Source organism: Cupressus sempervirens, chromosome 3 (genome assembly GCF_028749045.1).
Source record: "Cupressus sempervirens isolate cs-2001-9-10 chromosome 3, ASM2874904v1, whole genome shotgun sequence".
Classification (NCBI taxonomy): Eukaryota; Viridiplantae; Streptophyta; class Pinopsida; order Cupressales; family Cupressaceae; genus Cupressus; species Cupressus sempervirens.
Window position 1 is genome coordinate 863,683,978 of NC_143120.1, and position 24,571 is coordinate 863,708,548.

Genomic DNA, 24,571 nt, shown 5'->3' on the forward strand with positions numbered 1-24,571 from the left:
GACTATTGTAGATTGGCCAGCACCTACAAATGTGTCTGAGGTTTGAAGTTTCTTGGGCTTAGCAAGCTATTACCATAGATTTGTGTCAAACTTTTCCAGAATAGCGCACCCTATCACATCTCTTCAAAGAAAAGGGAAGAGATTTGTGTTGATAGAGGAATGCGAGGCAGCATTTCAAAAACTTAAGGAATGTTTGACTAGTGCACCAATTCTGGCAGTCCCTGATTCAGCTAAGGAGTTTATGGTTTGTACTGATGCATCTTTGGATGACATAGGGGAAATGTTGATGCAAGAAGGATTTTTTATAGCTTATGAGTCCAGAAAGCTAAAGAGTAATGAGGTGAGTTACCCTACTCATGATCTCGAACTTGTAGCAATCATGCATGCTTTGACCAAGTGGCAACATTTTCTTTTGGTTCAACGATTTGAGTTACATACTGATCATCAAAGCCTTTAGTATCTTTTAACACAACCAGACCTCAATGCTAGGTAGTGAAGATGGATGGAGTTCCTATGTGAATATGACTTTGAGATTAGTTATGTGCAAGGGAAGGAGAATGTTGTTGCTGATGCACTTAGCAGAAGGCGACATGAATTACCTTCTTTGATCTTAACAGTGGAACTTAAGGATAAGATTTTACAGAACCTTTCTATAGATTATTGGTTTCAGGATGTTAAGGCTATTATTGACAGTGGCAACATCTTGGAAGGGTGTTTTGAGGGTTATTCAGTAAATTCTGAAGGTTTACTTCTTTTTAGAGGGAGTGTGTACATTCCTGAGTTGGGTGATTTGAGAAATTTGGTTTTGTTTGAGGCCCACAAAGCACCGTATTCAGCTCACCCAAGTGTCAAGAAAATGCATGCTGACCTTAAGCAGTATTACTATTGGCCTAGAATGAAGAGAGACATAGCAAATTTTGTGGCTCGATGCTTGGAATGTCAGTGAGTTAAGGCTGAACATTAGCACCCTGCGAGATTATTGCAGCCACATAATATTCTAGAATAGAAATGGGACACCATTTTTATAGATTTTATTATTGGATTTCCTATTACAGCTCATAGGCATGATGCTATTATGGTGGTAGCGGACCATTTTTCTAAAGTTTCCCACTTTATTCGAGTTAGATCGTCCTATAATATAGCAACGGTTGCCAAGATATATATGGAGCAAGTAGTTAAGTTACATGGTATTCGTAAAAAGATTATTTTCTCATAGGGATCCAATGTTTACTTCTTCTCTTTGGAGATCCATGCAGCAAGAGTTAGGGACTCAGCTAAATTTTAGTTCAGCTTATCACCCAGAGACAGACGGACCAACTGAATGTGTCAACTAGATTCTAGAAGACATGCTTAGGATGTATGTAATGGATAGATAGAATAAATGGGAGGAGTATCTACACTTGGTAGAATTCACTTATAATAATGGATATCATAGTTCTGTAGGTATGGCACCTTTTCAAGCATTGTATGGTAGACCTTGTAGGACACCTGTCAGTTGGGATAATTTTGAGGACAGGACTCTTTTAGGACCTAATTTGTTGCAAGATTTGGAGCAGTAGGTTAAAAGGATCAGAGAGCACCTTATTACTGCTCAAGATAGACAGAAGAAATATGCTAATAAGCATAGAATTGACCGTTAATTCTTGGTGGGTGATAAAATCTTTCTCTTGGTAAGACCGCGTAAGAGTCCAATTCATTATGGAAAGGGATCCAAGTTAGCACCTCGATTCATGGGTCTGTTTGAAATTCTAGAACGGATTGGACCTATTGCCTATAAAATTGCCTTTCCACCGAGTCTTTCACACATTCATAATGTATTTCATGTTTCAGTTTTGCGTAAGTATATACCTAATATTGCTCACGTGCTTGATTGGAAAAATTTGCAGATTATGGATGGTCAAATCATGTTGGAACCAATGCAGATCACACAAAGAAGAACTATGAGTTTAAGAGGGAGAGAAATAAGGTAGGTAAAGGTCCTATGGGACCCCAATGATGAAACATTTGCTACCTGGGAGGACGCTGAAATGATGAGAGCAGCTCATCAGTTCTTGTTTACTGACTTTCAAGGGAATGTCGAATCCTAGTGGGGGAGGGTGTCATGCCTAACCACTACTTCGGGTTTTTCTACAAATTAGGACCTTGTCCTTATAAGTTACTTTTGGTTGTTATGTTTTTATTTCTGAAGAACTTGGTTATATTACTATCTTTGAATCAAGAGACTTATGTTGAACGTATTTTCTATTTTGAACTATGTTATTAGCAGTGAAGGTGATTTAGGATTTTGTGATTTGAAACTAGCATATAAATAATTGCATGTTGATAGGGTATCGATTATGTTTATTATGTTTTTAACTCATTGTAAACTACATTCTGTGTTTGTATGCTTTGGAAAGAAAGTAAATATATTGTATGTTTAACTTGACATTTCAAATGCTTTTGAATGTTGATATGTTGTATATATTTAGAATTTGTCCTTGTATTTATGTATGTGTGTGATTAAGAAGGGATTGAATTATTTCATTGGATTTTTTTTTAGTATAGCATATAGGCATATGTTGTAAAGGGATTAGATTCTTCTAAATACTTATAACCTTAAGATGGTTTTGTTTTCATGACTTATATTAACTTGTTATTTTTAAAATAATCGCAGTTTGCATTGCATATATATATATATATATATACTTGTTATTAAAAAGGGGCTAAATACCCTAAGTTGAGATGGGCATAAACATTTTTTATTTTTAAAAAGGGTTTAATTACCTCTTAAGTATTATGTAATCCTAAATGGGTATCGAATTCCATGAAAGAGGGAACATATTCACTGTTTTGAAAGCCAAATTCATGGCAGTGGTTTTGGCACTACCGAATACATGGCTCTGTGATTCTTGATGGGTATTGAATGCTTGTTTATGAGGAATAATGGCACTTAAGGTTTGGTTTGCCATTTCTTGTTATGAGTCAGATTTTTTGCAAACTATGGGCCAGAAATTGGGCCACATTGCTTTGTTTGGCTTAACATCTATGATCTTGTTGCTGAGGTATCAGCATAATGAAGGGTATTGTTGGAAAGGGAAACTTCCATATGTGATTAAGCACGATGGAGTTACTCATCAAAAGTTGTCTATTGTTAATGTTGGGTTCTTCTGCTTCACTCCATTGTGAAGTCATTTGTGACTTATATATGTAAGTTGTGTGGAGATTGTTACCAGTTTTGACTTGGCTTTTGGGGCTTTGGCATCAAGTTAAATTGTAGAGCATTTTCCATCTTTAGTATTCATGTAGGGTCAATTTCTTACCCTACTCTCTCTCTATTTACAATTGCATTTGTGATATCTATTAGCATGTTGCAAATGGTTATCAGATTTTTTGGATGTGAATTTACACTCAAGGATGGGTATATGCAAAGCATGGCACTATGTGCAATGCTTAGCCCTGTATATATCCACCTTTGAATGTGGAGTAATGTGGGTATTAATTTGGGTGTTGCTATATGTATATTTTTTTGGGCTTTGACCTAAACATACATTTCTTTCTCCAAGTTAAACTTGGATGGGGCTTCTTGCTTGTGACAGTAAGCATTGAAGTGTTTAAGATATGCTTATGGGTATTTGGCTTTGTTAGGGCTGAGCTCTAAGAGAACCATATTTTAAAGTTTATAGATATGTGTGGTTTGGCCACAGACACAAGCTTGCATTAGGTTGCATACTCATGACTGATTAAGGGCACAGTTACTTTGTTTTTAAGATATAAGTGATTTAAAATTAGGGTTATGTCATTGTTAAAAAAAAATAGTATGCTTGAATTCTATAGCTCGGTTATTATATATTAAAATTGGAACATAGCGAATAGTATGTGACATTTAATGGTAATGACATTTTTTCAAATAGTTAAAAGGAAGCTCTATTCAAGTAGAAAATTCTCTGCGATAGCATAAACTAACCATTAAAATAGGATGGAATTGAGTCATAATTAATTGTTTTTTGTGAAACTGTTCGTAACTGAATAAGAAATTATTTTTATAAACAAAGACAAGGATAGATCCTGTTATTGCAATATCGACAGCATCATTATGTGAATAGTTTGTGTGCCTCTTATAGCTTAGGGATTTGCATCCTAATTACTTCTGGTTATTGGCATGATGTAAGTTACTTTGCATATTTGTGAATTCCATTTTGAATTGATCTCAGATATTATATTTTTATATGTTTTTGTAGTTATAACTCAGTGGTGGCTTATTGTCAAACAGTGGTAAAACTTCAATAGACATTTGAATATTCAATGACATTGTAAAGAATCATTTGTTAAAGCATTGGCTGCACTTGGATTCAATTATGTTTAGTTTATGCTATGAAGTATCTTAATAGCATTTATGGATTGTTTTGAGATAATATGTTTGAAACAAAATCCTTTTTATTTATACAGATGTATTTTAGTTTATAATTGAAATGGAAAGTTGTTTCATTTATGAGGCAGATTTATGATATATGTTTGATGATATGTCATTTAAAGAAAGAATATCATATATGTATTATTTGATTATCTTGGTCATTTCGAAGGATAAGTTTAGTTAATTATAACAATAGGAATAAGTAGTATAGTACTACGACTGGTAAATATCATTGAACTGATGTAACAATTTAGTTATATTTACGAGATCATAATATTGTAGTATTTATTTCTATTGTTAAAATAACCTAAGTTTACTTTCAAATTTGATAGTAGAAGATGAGATTTTTAAAATATGAAGAATGTAATATCATGTGAAAATTGACTGTTATTCGTTGCATGTGCATTCTTAGGATATCTGTTTGATGTGTATTTTAAGGATAGCTTTAATGAACGTATATCGAGGTGGCTGAATATCAAATTATCCTATTTAGTTAATTAATTCAGTGATAATTTTAAGCTGAACTGGGTGGTTTAATTACATACAAAAGATAATTTGCCTTACCTATGACTTAAACTAGTAAGGTTAAGTACAGAGAAAAAGGCAAGCCTCTATTACATCATTTCATGAGTACCATAGAGAATTCCACTATGTGTTGTCTATGAGGTTACCATGTATAGATGCGGTATCTTAGCACCATAATGATGACACCTCAGTATATATATGATTCATTTACTAGTTATTCTTAGTGCGAGTTTAATTTTTACATTGTTAAGAAGAGGGTGACTTCTTGCATATTAATTTCAGAATTGCACTATGTTATGTGGTTCAGATATCTGCATTATGGTTTTGTATATGTTTATTCTAACATGTATGTAGGTGGACTAGACTTTTTAACTCAGTATGTACTGAGCCCTCTTTGTGTTGTGTTGCATTTTGTGTGTGTTTTAGGTATTTCAAGTTGAATAACTGGTAGCTAAGGATGATTGTTGAAGTTACTTCTTGAAATAGATTTTGATACTTGTAGACTCCTTATGTTGGCCATAGGCGTCTAAGAATGATATCATACTTCATTATTGTACTGAACTCTTTATGTGTTAACATCATTATGGAAATTTATTTGGATGATATCTTCTTCTATTTTGAGGTTTATGAATTGAGAGTGACTCAATCATTGTTCTTATTCTTGTAAAAGATGATTAAAAAATAATAATAATTTCTTTCGTTCATTATGCTTGTTCTTGGTTTCCTATTTATTTATTTTGTTTTAGTATAACATTACATTATGTGTTGATCTTTTCATGTGTTATACTTGCATGTTGATTTATAGCAACTTGCTAAGTAGAAAAGTTTAAGCCTTTATGAATGAATAGTTTGATGGGCACACTTTACTTGATGAAAAGTTTGAATTGGACATTTGGACCTTGAATAATTGATTTTCCCCCCCTTTCAATTATTCTAAAGAATTTCTAACAATTTTTAGTAGATCCATCTACTAATATAGTTTAAACGTACTAGAAGCAGGAAGTTCAAGATGTCCAACATAGAAGTTCCCAAGCGTAATAGAAATAACTTTGCTGCATAGCAGAGTTTGATGAAATTGCACCTTGGATCAATAGGTGATTATGAAAAAACCTCAATTGGAGCAAAACATGTAGATCTAGCTACATGCCTCTTTGTAGATGATTTGAACAAAAGGAAGGAGCATAATCAAGTAATGTTGGAGATTGCCTCTACACTCAGTTATGTTGAATTTGATTACATTAAAGGATGTGACACTATATTCAAGATGTGGAAAGCCCTATTAGATATCTATGGAGGAGATTAGAATGTTTAAAGAGCAAATAGAGAAAGCCTCAGAGGAAAGTTTGATGACATGAAAATGGAGGAAGGTTAAAATGTTGCTCAATATGTTGCTAGAATGAAAGAAGTGGTAAGTGCATTAAGAAGTTTGGGTGGTCAATTGGAAGAAGAGACTATTAATAGAAAATACTTGAGAACCCTACTCCCTATCTATGCTTTTAGAGTTTTAGCCATTCAAGAACTAAGGTTTGTACAAGGAAACACACTAACCTTTGAAGGTATAGTGGGAAGACTTACTGAATTTGAATTTTCCAACTTTGATAACTACAAACCTAAAAATCTTGAATATACTTTCAAGGCCAAGCTGACATTGAAAGACACTGAGGAGGTGAAATCAAAGAAGAAGAGTAGAAAAGGAAAACATGGATCCAGTGATAGTAGCATAGATGAGGAAGATGTAGAATAGTTGGAAGCACTACTGGCTAGAAGATTCCATCGAGGCAAAGGTAAATTCAAAGGTAAACCCCCTATCATTTTTTTAAATTAAAATGAGGTAGGACATATTGCTGCAAGGTATACATAGAAGAAGAACTAAAAATAAGGAAACAAGTACAAGAATAAGAGAGAAGATGATAGCAATGATTACAATTACAAAGGCAAAAGATGCTACATTGTTGAAGAAGATTTTGATGGGAATGATGATGAAGTAGTCTATGTGGCCATGAAGGAAGAATCAAATGAAGATGAAAATGAAGCAACAAACCTGGTAACCTGTATGAACAAGAATGATAAGTTGATCATAGACAATGGATGCTCACACCACATGATAGGCAACAAAAGTAAGTTTATTACCCTTACTCAATATGATGGAAATAATGTTATATTTGGAAATGATACTCCATGTCAAATCAAAGGAAAAGGCTTAATTAAAATTATAGAGAAAATTTCATGTGGTAATGCATACTCTGGTGAAGGACTAAACTACAATTTGTTAAGTGTATCACAATTAGGCAATGTAGGTTGTACAGTAGAATTTGGAAAAAAAACTACCAAAATCTATGACACTAATGGAAATTTGATAGGAAAAGGTGAATAAACTAGGACTAATTTGTTTTACCTAGATATGGAAGATGCAACATGTCTTGTTGTTAGACTTAATGATGTGTGGTTATGGCATAAATGAATGTGTCATGTTAACTTTAACAATTTGATCAGCATCAACAAAAAGAAGAAAGTTAGAGGTTTTCCCAAACTAAAGAAACTTGAAAATGCAATGTGCAAGCAATGTCAACTAGGGAAGATGACCAAGTCAAGCTTTAAAAGAAAAACCTACACCTCCAAAGAAGTACTAGAACTAGTCCATACAAACTTATGTGGACCAATAGAAGTGCAAAGCTACCTAGTGGACAAATACATAATGTTATTTGTAGATGACTATTTTAGGATGATGATTGCTATGTTTTTGAAGAAAAAATATGATGCATTTCAAATGTTTAGGTGGTATTTGGCTAGAGTTGATAATGAAATAGGTAAGAGTCTAAAATGCCTAAGATCAGATAGAGGAGGAGAGTTTACATCAAAAGAATTTAAGACATTCTATAATGACAAAGGTATCAAAAGGAAAACATCAACACCAAGAACTCCACCACAGAATTGTATTGGTCAGAGAAGGAAAAAATTAGTGATAGACTATGCTAGAACATTGATGATGGAGAACAATGTTGCTCTAAAGTATTGGAGAGAAGCTATAAGAACTATTGTTTACACCCTAAATAGAGTCCAAGTCAAGAAAGGAGAAAATGCAACACCCTTTGAGCTTTGGTATGGTCACTCACCCAATGTAAAACATTTGAATGTATTTGGTTGTAAATTCTATATTCTTAATGATACTAAAGATGGCAAGTTTGATGCAAAAAGTGATAAACTTGATGAGAATGGTACCAAATGGGTGTTTAGGAATAAAATTGATGAGAATGGTGAGATAAAAGGAAACAAGGCTAGATTATTCTACAAAGGTTATACACAAGAAAAAGGAATAGATTATGGGAAAACATTTGCCCCTATAGCAAGATTGGAAGGAGTAAGGACATTACTTGTATATGCTACCTACAAAGGATTCAAAGCCTACCAAATGGATGTGAAGTCTACTTTTCTGAATGGTATACTAGAAGAGGAAGTCTACATAGAACAACCAAAGGGATTTGTTGATGACAACAACAAGGATATGGTTTGCAAATTGCATAAGGCACTCTATGGCTTGAAGCAAGCAGCTAGAGTGTGGTATGAGAGACTGTACAAATATCTTGTGAAGAGGATTTCAGAGAATAGATGACAATAACAATCTATATATCAAGGAAAAAAAAGGTAAGGACATTTTGATATCTAAAATCTTTGTTGATGATATAATATTTGGAGGAAAAGATGCTCTATGCAAAGATTTTGCTGACCAAATGAAACATGAGTTTGAGATGTCAATGTTTGGAGAAATCAAATTCTTTGTTAGATTATAAGTACATCAACTAAAGCATGGCATATTTGTACCCAATCAAAATACATCAAGTAGATACTCAAGATGTTTGGATTGGAAGACTCAAAACTAGTGAGCACAACAATGGTAACAAGACACAAGTTATCCAAGAATGATGAATCGGTTAAAGTGAATCATACAATGTATAGATTAATGATTGGAAAGTTGCAGTATGTTGTACATAGTAGACCAAACATTGCATTAGCTATCAAAATAGTGGAAAGATTTTTTGCTAACCCAGAAGAAAATCATCTGATGTTAGTGAAGAGAATATTGAGGTACCTAAAAGGAATTGATGACTTTGGTTTGTACTACAAGAGGAGTGAAAAGTTTGAGCTAAGAGCCTACACTGATTTATATTGGGGAGGTAATATTGGTGACAGAAAAAGCACTAGTGGAGGATCACTTTTCTTAGGTGAAAGACTAGTTACATGGACCAACAAAAAGCAAAGTTGTACCTCACAATCCACATCAAAAGCTGAATATGTTGTTGCTGCTATCAATTGCACTAATATTCTATGGATCAAACATCTATTGCAAGGTATTAAGGAAGGGTAACTAAACTTTTGATACTCTATTGTGATAATACAAGTGCCATCAACATATCAAAGAATCATGTAATGCATACCAAAACAAAGCATATTGCAATCAAGTATCACTATTTAAGAGAATTGGTGGAAGACAAGCAAGTGAGAATGGAATATGTCAGTTCAAAGGAATAGATTTCTAACATCTTCACAAAAGCACTACCTAAAGATGCTTTTAAGTATCTTAGAAGTAAGTTAGGGGTGATACCCCTAGCCAAGGCTACTTAAGAGAAAACAAGACTGCCCTGCATCAAATAAAGCGATTGTTGAAATATTACACATTAAGATAGAGGATACTTACTTTATTCATGCATGAAGTAATCAAAGTTCTGAACTTCCAAATCAGTCACAAGCAAGGTGACAAATGGAGAAATTGAAGGAACCTAAAAATGATACACTTGCATGTTAAGATGCTAAGATAATATTTTTTTGCCATTGTTGTTAAAGAGGGAGAAATAGTTGAAATTGATAAACAATGGTAAGCCACAAGATAAGAGGGAGAAACATAATGATTGATCAAAAAGGAAAGAAAAAGGATATAGCAGCTAAGAGGATGATTGTAGAGATGTGAAAACTGATAGTAACACAATTTCTTTTTGACATTTGACTTACTATTCTAACCTAGTTAGCATTGTGATAACATGGTTGAATAGTTTGGTTTGATGGTTGATTAGTTTGGTTTGCCATCAATGATAAAGAGGGAGATTGTTGGAAATCTAATTGAAAAGATCATTGCAAGAAGAAGATTGATTGAAAGAGAGAGATTGTTGATAAAGAATTTTTTCAATCATTGTTTTGGCATTGATGTCAAACCTACTATTTGTAGGAATGACAATTTCTTATAAGATCCAAGTACTATCACTTAGTTGATTGATGAAGAGGATTTAACCAACAAGATATAACAAGAGAAGCTAAGGGAAAGGTTGAGTTATGGTTTTGTAATGAAGTGCAAGGATTAGCTAAGATAACGGTTAAATGATGTGTTGATAACATACTTGAAGAGACAAAGGTGTCATGCCAAAAAATATATGGGCAAAATACACACACAATTTTTATTTTTATTTTTGTAACTATGATACAATAAGATAATATGGTTGTAAAAGATTTTAGATGTTTAACTATAATAGAACTAATTGTTCAAGAAGTTTAAAAATTTAGATAGCAGTAGGTACTAGAAGGTAGATGCAAGTTGACCATTGATATAGAAAGGTGACAACTCAGTTTGAAACATATCATAAAAGAGATAGGTTGGGTGAACTTGATATTCTATAAAATCAATTAATTAAATTAAATGACTAATTTCCATTTAACTAAAGTCCTAATCCTTCAATTGTTTTAATAATTCCTTGAAATATTACCTCCTAGGGATGACAATAGATAAACACAACAACTTATTCGATATGACAAAATGACCTACTAACTAAAATGACATCTATCTTGTAATTACATAACTTGTTTAACATCAATTTAATTATGAAAAATATACCACTAACCTTATAATGAACTAATTAACTAGTCCCTCCTATTAACTTAATAACTTTATCGACATTAATATTTAAATCATCTAACATTAAGAGAATCTGAAACTCTAGAAGATCAATCAAATTTAACTATTCAACCCATGCTAACTACATTTTAAAACTTTAATCCAAAATTTAACTAACCTTAGATGCACAAACAATAGAAGTAAATTTTATCATCAATTATACTATCTACATTTAAATTTAAAATTTTCTCCAACATACCTATAACAATCTAATTTAATAATTTATCATTTACAATTAAAATTGAAGACTAGACTTATTTCAATTAAATTGTTAAGAAAATCTAAACTTTATTCTAAACTATTATAAAATTTAAGTTCAACATTAAAATGCCAATATTAAGATTAATCTAACTAACTCACAATAGTATAAAACTAATTAATAAAACACTCAAATTATTTTAATAAAAATATACTAATTTCAAATTAAAATTTTTAAATTAAAACTAATTAATAATCTAACAACTAAGTTACTATTCTATACTATCATCATTTTAAACACTAGATTTAAAGCTTAACTAAACAAACTTAAGTATATATGCATAAAACAATAAACACTAAACTAACAAAGCACATAAAAATAGTATACTACTTTCTAATATCATAAAGTATATACTAATCTAAATATATTACATTAATGTTAATCATGATTTAAAATATCAATAATTTCTAACTAATACCAACATATATTATACTAACCCAGTCTACCCATCTATCCCCACATACTCTAAAACTAACCTATACTATTCCCTAGCCACCACTTGGCTTTCCCCACCTACTCTCCATGCTGCCCCATGATCCCTATGCACTGACCATGGTACTGCACGAAATCCAAGCTATGATAGGTTTGTAGATCAAGGATGAAAGGAATGAGTTGAAGTTTGAGTATATTTTTTGAAAACTTATTAAATGACCAATCCCCCATTTCAAAGCTAACCCTCCACTCAATGCCCAACCATAGGTCCTACACTTTCCAAGAGGTATGTACACTGGCCAAGAAGTTATTGCAGCCCAAGGAAGTAAAAGGGAGGATGTGCACCTACCAAGGAGGTATAGAGTTGATGGGGGTGTCTATACAAGGACAAGGCTTAAGAGATTTATGTTTATATTTTCTTTCTATGTTTAATGTTATATAAAAACTGCATCCTTCTTCCACTTGAACCTAATGCCTGATAGGAGCATACATGGATTTATGGAAAAAAGTCATGATAACATGTTTTCCAAGGGACTTATGAGAAAAAGTTAAGTAGTTGAAGGCTTGGGATGTTAGGTCGGTTTGGACATTGCTTAAACTATACGATCCCTTTTTGTTTTGTTTAATAAAATAAATAGATAGTATGTCCTAGGCAAGTACCTTGCCTTCTTGCAACATGGAGTTTAATGATAATGTCAGGTCTACACCCAAATTTGGCAGGAGGTGATTTGAAGCTTGATTTAGTGAAGGGATAGATAGCTATAGGATTAAATGCTAGAAGTTTTATTGTTGTGAGAAGGCAATAAGAAATGCATTATCCTAAACATTTATATGCTATAATTTATAATTTATTTAATTTATATTGTTTAAAAGGTCTAACAAATGATTTTTTTTTGAAATGCAAAGAGGGATATATCAGAGAATATTCTTTGTGAGTTTGGGGAGAATTAAAAATTTCTTCCATACATTTTCCAAAGAGCTTTTTACTCCTGAGATGTAATTTTTTTTGAAGCCAATTTTTCTCTAAGTGTTGATATGTTTTTTATAATTCATCACATTACAAAGGTATATGCAACCCTTCTCTTGAATTTAAGGAGATTCATAATTTTCTAATCAAGTTTGATTTTGTCACTTATATAATTTAGCAAGGAGAGAGGTAATTTTTTTGTCCACAATGTAAGATTTTTTGTTTCCTCTTAATACATGTAACACTACATTGAAAACTCAACATATCAAATTTCTTTTCCTTAACATATTTGAAAACTTGAGAGTTCATAATTTGAAAGCATGATCCATTGATATATTTTCTCACATACACATGCATAATTTGAAATCACATAAGAGAAATTCAAAGAAGTTTTCACAATCTTTTTCTTTCTCTATTATTCATCCTAGTTCAAGGCTCCATTGGGAAAGAACCAGTAAGAAAACTCGATCTCCTTGCCAAATACATCAAAGTTTAAATACATTTTTACATAATGTTACAATTCAATTGAAATTTCTTCTAGGTCTTTCACAAGAGATCTTTTCCAATGTCTTCAATTCATCAAGGGAACCATGGGAAAGGACAAGAACCAACATGGAGGTAAAACAACATAATAATATGAATAATTCAAGCATGCATTCCCAACTCAATTTTGCACAATAGGTTCAACATTGAACCAAAATAGGGGGGAGGTGGATTTTCTCAATAGGAGATGTCAATCACCATACCATAACATAGCCCTTTCGGGGCTAAAATTTAGGAACTTCTGTTCTTCTACAAATGCCCTTTCGAGGCCAATGCAACAAAGATTTTCATTCCTTCCATTCACAAGAATTCATTTTTTCATACAAAGTATGTGATGACAAGTAAGGGCCCGTACACCCTACCCTCTTTCCCTCTTCTCACCAAGAGAGGAGACTCTACACTATTGAGGTCCAACTAAGGCCCTTTCCCCATACTTGGCCACTTCTTCCCTATCCAAGGGTGAGTAATGCCAAAACAATCCCCATGAAATCTCCTCAAAATTTCAAGAAAAGCATAAAAATGACATCCAAGAACAAGTTAAGATCCCTCGCAAACACCCTCAACACACATACAAGAAATACATGATCATCACAATGCCTTTTGCATGAACCAAGCATGAACAATAAGAAGAAACATGATCAAAAGAGTGAAGAACTCTACTTTCACAAAAAGTTATGGTAAAATGACAAGTTGAGAAGAGCTTATCCTCCCTTTCCTTCAATCTTCCACTAATCTCTAAAACTAGAGATTGGGTAGCAACCCCAAAACTACTCCAAATTGCCTCTAAGTATGATCCTTAACTCAACTAGGCTTCAAGTAACCTCAAGATTGAGTTTTGAGTCACCAACTCAAGTAGGAGACAATCAATTTTTGTAATCAACCAAAAATAGGGTTTTTGTGTGACCCTAAAAGTCAACCAAAGAGACTAAGGGGTTAGAAAGTGCTCCCCACCCATACCCTTACCCCTAGGGCACTTAAATTTAATGTTTTTAAACTTTAAAGACTTAATAGGAAGCAAACAAAGGCTAGGAGAATAGTAAGACCAATTAACAATCTTAAAAAAAAGACAATGCAAAGATAGCACAAATTAACAAGGGGTTTTAGTTTTGTCTTTCCATTCGGTTTCCTGGCTAAATTTCCTACACACTCATTGCACACATCAATAGTTCAAGAAATACATGTGTGTGTGTGTGTGTGTGTGTGTGTGTAAGAATACGTATCAAGAAATTCATGTAAATTAAAACATTCATTTTTTTACAAATCAATTGTTTATATCATTCTATTCATTAACATTGGAAAAATCAAAGTGTTAGTTCTGAATTCATTCACTTCATCATTGTACATGTTCAGAAAGCATTAAATGATGAGATCAAATATCTGAAAGTAAAGCATCACACATCATAAATAGCATAATAATGTTTAGTGCATCAAATAATGTTCTGGCATATTGAGTCATGAGTATCAAAATAATAATGAATCATTGATGTTAGGATGGGTCAAAGTGGGGCCTCACATCCTCCCCCTCTAGGCATGAACTTCCTCCTGGAGTTCATCAAAAAGATATGGGTACTAAGATCACATATGTGTCGTATCCTCCCATGAAGTCGTAACCTCATTATAGCAATTCCACTGGACCCTAACCTGGTCCAGCTCTCGACCTCAAAGTGTTAGGGTCCATCCAACCATAATATGGATATGATCCAACACTAACTGGCCCTGTAACCTCAATGACTGTAGCCTAATACTTAGCCTAGTAGTTGTCAACCACTGCGAAAACTCTGTGGGACTTGCCCATGTCTCCAACTGTCAACTCTAAGAAAGCCCCTATCTAACCACTAGATGACTATCCCTGTGGACACTCTCTAGCTATATGACCCATACCACCACAACTGTAGCATTGTCCTCAAGTATAAGATCTTGCATCCTATGATCTAGACTATTGTGGGCCTCCTGACCTACTAGACCCACTATATCCACCCCTGGAAGACTGTTGAGTCTTCTCTGACTGTGGTTGTGGGGCATGTACTTTCTAATCCTATTGTGACTTCCACTGCTTGGGCTTTAAGGCTTGATAACCCTATGAGGGTTCCTGCTACTTCTATTATTGAGACTATTGGCCCTTAGAGGACCCTGGTGTATAGTTCTGATTCCATTTCCAAGGGGGTTTCTGTCGGGTAGAGTTTTAGTTCTGGGACCGATCCCATGACTCTTGCCTACCTCAAGTATCCTTAGCAACTAGTGCTATCTCCACTACCTGTCTAAAGGTGGTAGGGAAGGCCATACAAACTAGACCTTGAAGTGAGAAATTCTAACCCATGATAAAGCGATGCACTCGCAATTTCTCATCCTTCATGTATTTAATACAAGGAAGGAGCTCGAGAAACCTGCTCTTCTACTGAGCTACTATAAGGCCCCTTTAATATAGAGAATGAAACTCCTCTATCTACTTCTATCTAAAGTGTACTAATAGATACCTCTCTTAGAATCTCTCCAAGAATGACTCTCATGTGAGGGTATCGATCCTCACTCCTATAGCCTCCTCCTGATGCCACCAATTGGAGGCATCTCCTCTCAATTGATGGAATACTAGATATTCCTTTAGATTACTCCTATAAGGACATAATCCAAAGCACCATTGTAGGCTCTGTAACTAGGCCTCTGCTACTATCCCCTCAGTGGAACCGATAAATAATTGTGGTCCAAGCCATATCAACTCCCTGATATTATCTCCTTTATGCTCAGGAGGTTTGTCAAGTTGGGGTCCTCTCTAGTGTATTGACTCACCCTTGCACTTGCCCTGACCCTCTAACTGCCTTGGTGGGGGACTCCTTGTCCTCTCCCTACCTCTGGGTCAACCTCCTCCGAGTCCCTCTACTTCCACTATGGGAATCTATTGTCCATGTTGAACTACAAGTTCTACCCTCTGCTGAACTACACCAATCAAAGTCTAGAGGGCATATATAATGTCATGGTTCTGGTTTGGTGGTGGAGGCAGTCCATCCTCCTATCCTAATCTCCCACCTCTCACCCTAAGACCTCTGCCTCAATGGTTGCTTCGTGTAACAGGAGGCATCCTACAAAATTTAAAGTTTAGTTTTAAGTTTCAGAAGCATAATGGTTTTAGGTTCCTAGTGTTGAAACTAAGCTCTGATACGAAAATTTCATGCCCAAAAATATATGGGCCAAATACACACACAATTTTCTTTTTCTTTTTTGTAACTATGATAAAATAAGATAATATGGTCGTAAAAGATTTTAGATGTTTCACTATAATGGAACAAATTGTTCAAGAAGTTTAAAAATTCAAATAACCATAGGTACTAGAAGGTAGATGCAAGTTCACCATTGATATAGAAAGGTGACATCTCAGTTTGAAACGTATCATAAAAGAGATAGGTTGGGTGAACTTAATATTCTAGAAAATCAATTAATTAAATTAAATGACTAATTCCCATTTAACTAAAGTCCTAATCCTTCAATTTTTTTAATAATTCCTTGAAATATTACCTCCTAGGGATGACAATAGATTAACAAAAATACTTATTCGATACGCCAAAATGACCTACTAACTAAAATGACATCTATCTCATAATTATATAACTTGTTTAACATCAGTTTAATTATGAAAAATATACCACTAACCTTATAATGAACTAATTAACTAGTCCCTCCTATTAACTTAATAACTTGATCGACATTACAATTTAAATCATTTAACATTAAGAGAGTATGAAACTCTAGAAGATCAATAAAATTTAACCATCGAACCCATGCTAACTAAATTTTAAAACTTTAATCCAAAATCTAACTAACCATAGATACACAAACAATAGAAGTAAACTTTATCATCAATTATACTATCTACATTTAAATTAAAAATTTTCTCCAACATACCTGTAACAATCTAATTTATTAATTTATCTTATACAATTAAAGTTGAAGACTAGACTTATTTCAATTAAATTGTTAAGTAAATCTAAACTTTATTCTAAACTATTATAAAATTTAAGTTCAACATTAAAATGCCAATATTAAGATTAATCTAACTAACTCACAATAATGTAAAACTAATTAATAACACACTCAAATTATTTTAATTAAAATATACTAATTTCAAATTAAAACTTTTAAATTAGAACTAATTAATAATCTAACAACTAAGTTACTATTCTATACTATCACCATTTTAAACACTAGATTTAAAGCTTAACTAAACAAACTTAAGTATATATGCATAAAACAATAAACACTAAACTAACAAAGTGCATTAAAAGATTATACTACTTTCTAATATCATAAAGTATCTACTAATCTAAATATATTGCATTAATGTTAATCATGATTTAAAATATCAATGATTTCTAACTAATACCAACATATACTATACTAACCTAGTCTACCCATCTATCCCCACATACTCTAAAACTAACCTATACTATTCTCTACCCAAGTGGCCTAGCCACCACTTGGCTTTCCTAACCTACTCTGCTCGCTGCCCCATGATTCCCGTGCGCTGACCAAGGTACTTGCTGAGTAGAAAAGCTTAAGCTTGTATGAATGAATAGTTTGATAGGCACAGTTTACTTTATGGAAAGTTTGAATTGGACATTTAGACCTTGAATAACTAATTCACCCCCCTCTCAGTTATTCTAAGGCATTTCTAACAATAATATTTATAGAATTTTCAAAATTTAAAAGAATGGTAGATAATTCCTCTTAGTGAATGGCTATCTTTTGAACTAGTTTCTCGAAGAATTTATTTTCAAACTTTGTTTCTACCCTCTATAGTAGTTTGTCTTGTCCATCCAATTCCTCATTATACTTCGAAACAATTTCAACAAGTTGATTCAAAAATTTTTGTTTATCATCGACCTCAATGTTTAATGCATCAATGAATATGCCCTTGATATCTATAAGCACTTGATTTTATTTTTCTTCTCCTCTTTGAGCTTTTTTTGTTTGGCCTTCTTCTTCCACAACTAGCCAAGGGTATCTGCTTGATTAGGAGTCAGATTGGAAAGGTCCCAATCTAGTATTACAATGTCCTCATCAAGATCAATTTCTTCAGTAGAGGCTTCTACCTCTTTACTCTTTTCCTTATGAATAAATTAAGGAATAATTTCCTTGTCTTTGTTCAAAACTTTTGTGCTCAATTGAGGCTTAACCTCAACTATCATTGAGCTTTCCACAATAGAAACAATAGTAGAAGTGATAATAATAGAAACAATATCAACAATAGTTATAAGAGTAAAAATTACTAATTTTGGTTTTAAATGTGATACTAAGATGATTTGAGCATGTTGCTTGATAGATGAAGTGATGGAAAATTCACTCATCATTGCACTCAGTAGTATTGCTCCTATGGTTTGTTGGGTGCTTGGTGAAGTAGTGTTTACCTCAACTAACTCAATAGTATCCTTCTTTGACCTAACTGCCACTAAGGCTTTTCTCAGAGAGGGAGGGAGGGAGGCCATTACCTCTATTGGTATCTTTACTCTTTTCTTTGAGCTAACTATCACTAAGGCTTTTCTAGGATTTGAGTGTTGAATACTCTGAATTTCAAGAAGATCTCCTCCTACTATCCCTTGATCCTCTTCATTCTCTAACTCATCTGCATCATCAATTCCATCAATTTCATCAATATTTATCTCCTTGTCATCCTTTTCTACTTCCTTTTCATCATCCCTCTCATCAATTTGCACAACTTCTTTACTAGGCTTGTGCATCCAATGGAAGTTCTTCCATTTAGTTGAGTTTGACTTCACAAAAAATTCAATGTCTTTTAATAAGATTAGAAATGCATTGAACTTAGGGGTCAGTTTAGTTTCATTCTTCTTCAATGATTCCTCCACTTCCTTATTAGAAAAACTTGGTATAAGTCATCTCGGGGTTTGTTCTCTAATATCCTTTGGAGCATTTAATTCATTATTCCATTGTGGTGCAATTTTCTTAAGACATCATTACCGAATTTAAACTTCTTCTTGGGATTTTCATATCTTCTAGTGAACATAGCAGGGGAGGAATTTGTTGGTTTGGTTATGATAACCTTCCCTTTCTTCTTGGGTGGTTCCTCTTCCTTAGATTATTATTCCTCTATAGATTCCTCTATCTCTTATTCTTCCTTAATTTCATCTCCTTTTCCTTCTATCAGCAAAAGAGGAGAACTAGACTTGGTTTCTTTCAGAATCTTCTCTACCTACTTTCTCCCTCTCTTTATGGCCTAAGGAAGCTTGATCTCCAATGAGATCCTATCCTTGGCTTCATCATAGGTACCAAAATATAGTACCTTAGGGTCTACTAGGTCATTTAGTCTACTAGGTCATTCACAAGATCCTCAATAATGCCTTGTGTCATCTATGTCAACCTCATATCCAAGAGGCTTAACCCATGCCACTCTTGGCCTTATTGCCTAGATGCGCAATTTGTCACAATCTACCAAAAAATAGATATGTTGCTCATAGTATTCCACTAAATTCTTTGGAATCCTATATCTAATCTACATTTTCTCCTTGAATGTCTCAAAGTAGGCTTCCATAATGCTTTCCAAATTATTTCCCATCTCTACTATGAATTCATTTATTTGATACAAAACTGGTGTATCCTTCTTCCATACTACAATTCCTTTGGAAGGAAAAAAAATTTGTACATAAAAGATTAAATAGGTCAAAAGAGATCTAAACTTACATGGATTTTTCTTTGATGATAGAATGCTTTCTATATTTTTGGTGAGTTGATTGAGTTGTAGCTCGACAAGGTCAAAAGATAAGTTGTTTTTCACAACTTTGTATGCTAGGTCAACAACTTCACATAGAACGGTGTTCAATCTACTTGATTTGTAGATCTTTTGGATAATAACATGGATGTTGAACTTGATCTCCATGTCATTTACACCATTCAACTTCATGCCTCTATCATCCCACTCAGAAAAATTCCTCTTCGTCAATTCGAGCTGACCTGGGGTTTTGGTGGTTTTTACTTTGTTCAGCATTGACAACCCTATGATTCTATTAATCATCTTCTTGGTGATATGAATAGGTTTATCCAATAATGAATTCATGTTGTTAATTTTATTGAGGATTAACCTAATCCATTTCCCTTGTTAATCTATTGGCATATGCAAGATATGTGTTAATCTTTTTCTCTCCAAATGCTTGTGTTCAAGTTTCAAGCTCCCATCCACACACAACTTTTTGTATGCTTGGTTTATTTCTAGGGATCCTAGCTCCTAAATAGAATAGTGGTAATATGACCAAATATTTTTAATTAAAAGCACCTTGGGAGGAATCAAGGATTGTGCTCTAATTGGGTCATGTTCTTTTGCAATCACTACACTCAATTTGAATCCCGGGGCTTTGCAATCAAATCCTTGAATCAACATCTCCATACCTTTCTTCACTTTTCTACTAGAGGATGCCATATTTCTTGGTAAAACTTCAAATGCTGGAAAGAACTTCAATGAAATTTCTCTAAATCTCTTCGGGGCTCTAGAATACTCTTCTCTCTAGAAATCATAGTGAAATAATTACCTTTGATTTCACTTTTTAATGAAATTATGTCTTCAATTTTTCATTAATGTGTCATATAATAGTTAGCTTGGTGATAGGCTTTCCAACTCAACTAATTCTTCATTGCTCGATAGATAACTCCAACTCAAAAAAAGTTTTTAAACTTAGAAAGGTCTTCAACTCAACATTTGCCTCCAAGTTTAGTTAAGTTTGGTAGCCCAACCATGCTCAGTAAGGTTTGCACCTATCATCTTAACTTGATGATCCTTGTGCACCTAAAATATTGATATGGATATTATGCATGCTAACTGGAACTGACATGTGGTGTCTCCTTCTAAATCATAGTTCTAGTGATCTCCATAAGTAACTAGTTTGAAATGGTTGAGTTACCCAACTCATTGACTTGGGTATCAAAACTTTCATTACTCTAATTTGGATCCTTAAGAGATTTACTCACCCATTGTTGTCTCATTTCACTTCTAATATTGTCAGCTTTATCTTTCTTTTCATCTTCAACTCTTCCTCGATTCATATAGTTCTTGGCAAGATATCGAAGTTCTATACGTACAAAAAATCTCTTTGTAGTGTATATCTTCCTTATGTGATTTGTTATGAAATTTTCTTCAATATGCCCATACTCACCATAATAGTGACATTTACACCATGTATTTTAATCCCAAGAAAATATAGCTTTGATAATTTGTTGCAATTGAAACACTTTCCTTCAAACATAGGTTTCTCTGTGTATTCACTTGACCTATTTCTTGGTTTGTTGCAACAACACTTTCCACTAAACTTTAATTTACCATTTCTCCAATGTTTGTTTGATTGATGTCCTATCATTCCATAATGATTACATGTAGGCCTTTTATTCTTATGAGCTCCTTGCTAAGATGATTCACCTTCTTCTATATATCCTAATCTTTCTATACCTTTGTGTCTAAATTGATTTTTCATGTTCAATTGATTCATGCTTTCTTGGTATTCTATCATACTCTCATTGGTTTGCTTCTCTATGTTGAGGTGATTTTTCAATCTTTCATTCTCTATCCTCAAGTTGATAAGCTCTTGATTTGCATCATTGATTTGATCAATCAGATCTATTTGTTGAAGAGATAGTTGATTAATTTCATTGTCATTTCCCTCTATTTATTATAACATAATATAACTATTAGCTCCATTATCATTCATGAACATGAATTCACAAAATATAACACACTCTGACAAGATATACTACACTTAGAATGAGAGCACTAATAACATTTATTATTGCATCAAAATATCAGCCTAAAGTACATATTACATCAATGTATTCAAAAGAAACCCTCTCCCCCTTGTGTGTTAAGAATGAGAGCTCTTCTAATACAAACTTCTATGAAAAGACCAATAAAATAAAGACAACTATACACTAATTGACTCTCTAAGTGGTGCTAAGTAGGTCTCCAACCTCATTTATATCAATTAATGGGTGCATGAGCCTTTACATGACATGAGAGAATAAAAATAAGAAGAAGATAAAAAGAGAGAAGCCATGAAATGATTTGAGAGTCACTAGGACTTCTAAAAATTGCAATCTTGGCCTTCTCTAGTTCTTGCTAGGAGTTGAACTACTATCAAAACACATTTCTGAATCATGAAACATTCAAAAATAGTAACTGATAGTTAATGGTTGACATACTAGCTTCATCTTCCAAAATTGTCAGTCCATCTCTTGGTTTGGCACACCTTGTGAAAAGTGCAACATTGGAAAAATGCACCTTCTGATAGGATCAAAATTTACTAGGATTTTACTTAGTATCACAATTCAATTTCCAACATTTGGGTTTTCTCCACTTTGGACCAAAATGATGTCTGGATTCTTTCTCCTAAACTTTTGGATAATAGTTATAATTTCCCAAGCTTTTATTAAATCCAAAGAATAACATTTATCCTATACCACCTAGCGGTAATTACTGATCTCTATCATGGTATCCAAAAAATCTTCCAATTTGGAATCTAACTTCAGTAATGCTTCTTTTGTCTTGAAATTTTTTCCAACATCATCTTCAGATGAAGATGCCTCAAATAATGCTTTTAATTTCTACAAGGTTGTTTTTACTGAAGAAATTTGAGTCCTTAACTTGTCCTAAAAAATCTCTAGGTTGGTGGTATCATAATACTTATCTACTTCCAAAAATTGCCTCTAAGCTTTATTCTTTATCTCCTAAATATCCTCGTATAACCATTCCATGACTTTATTACCTACTAATACCTTTGGTATCCAATCATCTATTTTATCCAACTCTTCCACCATATATACTTCCATTAACATTTGGTACCTTTTCCCTTTGATAGTTTTTAATGCTTCTAAATCATTGGCCAAGGTAGACACTTCATCCATTAGCCCAATATCTTGGTTTATTACTATAAAAAATTCATCAATATTATTCTGAATTCTATGTAGAAGGTTCAAATTACCTTCTATAATTTTTACCTCTCTAGCTTCAAAATTGTGATGCCACTTTTTATAAGCGTCCAAAAATGAATCAATTTCTCCTGCAACTTGTCTTGTCTCTTTCCTCTCTAATGTGGGCCACAAAGAAATCTTTGGATAATTGACGTCTATCTGACTCATTACTTCATTCAAGTATCCTCTCAATAATTCATTCCACTTCCTCAAAACCAAGATTTCTCACTCACCTTTATCAAAGTATGAAAATACTTTCTAAAGGCTTGTGGTGACCAAACCCTTGGCAACATCAACTATGGGTTTTCCTAGCACTGCCTCTTTCATTTGATAGTCTTTTTGTTACAATTCTTTAGTATTAGCATGGGGAGGTAGAATGGAAATATGTGCCAAAAGATCTTCATTTTGGTTATTCATGATAAAAGCTAGTGTTTTAGCATTGTCCTTGGGTAGTTCTGGCATCTTTTCTACTTCTATCAATTCCATCATTCCCTCATCTTCAATGAACTCCTTATGTACCTTTTGTCAAATTAAAACCTCTCTCTTTAACCATGCTAGAGTACTTCCCATGGGAGATATGTACTAGGGAAAAGATATAGGTTCTAAAGATGGCCCTTTCTCTTTATCACATCACTCTAGAGTTTTCTCCTATCGAGCTAGGTCTATTGATTTAGTTTCCATTTCTACACGGGCTGAAGACCTTGTCTCTGTTATAGGAAGAAAAATTTCCCCTTCTTACACTTAGTATATATGTAACTAGACATACTCTCCTTCCTCTATGGTTTGGCTTTTAGGCTCTACTATTGGAGGACCTAGAGAAACTGCTTCTTGTTCTATCTGAGGGGGCATAGACAAAAGATCTTGTGATGGTGGAGGAGGTATACCAAGGGCCTTTGAAGACAAAGGTGGTAATTTTTCCCAATCTTCTCCTAGTGACTCTTTCTGAGGGGTACTCTGTATATTCTCCAGTACAATCTTCATACCTACTGGCATGAAGTCAAAGTCTAAAATGTCGAAGACATTAGTTCCTTCACCCGCAATCTTTGTTATCCACCTCTCTTGTTCTTCTTACAATGCTTCTATATAGACAGACTCTTAGGAATAGAAGGCGGTGTTTGGATTAAAATTCTCCTCCTTTCATATTCTATAACCCTTGTTGAGTGGATTCTCCTACTTAGTGGGACACATTCAATTTTCTTCCCCTCTTCCCCATTCTGAACCTTGCAGATGATTTCTAGAACCTAAGGCAATATAGGTGTTTTTTCTTTATCTTCCTTCTCTTCTTGCCTACCATCTTCATCTCCATTCAATATCTCTTAGGAATAGATGGGGTGGCTTCTACTAGGGATGAAGGGTCTTCTTATACCAAGATTTCTTCTTGTGTGGGTTTATCCTCTTCTTTCTTTTCTTGACTTTCTTCCAGTTTGGTCATTTCTACTTGAACTTGTTCTTTTTGGTATCCCTATTGAGTGACCCTGTTTCTTTTATTGCTCTTCACCCTTCTAGTTTAGAAATACTCCACCTCCCACTCGTGTTGATGCATTATCTCTAGCCTCACTAGAAAAT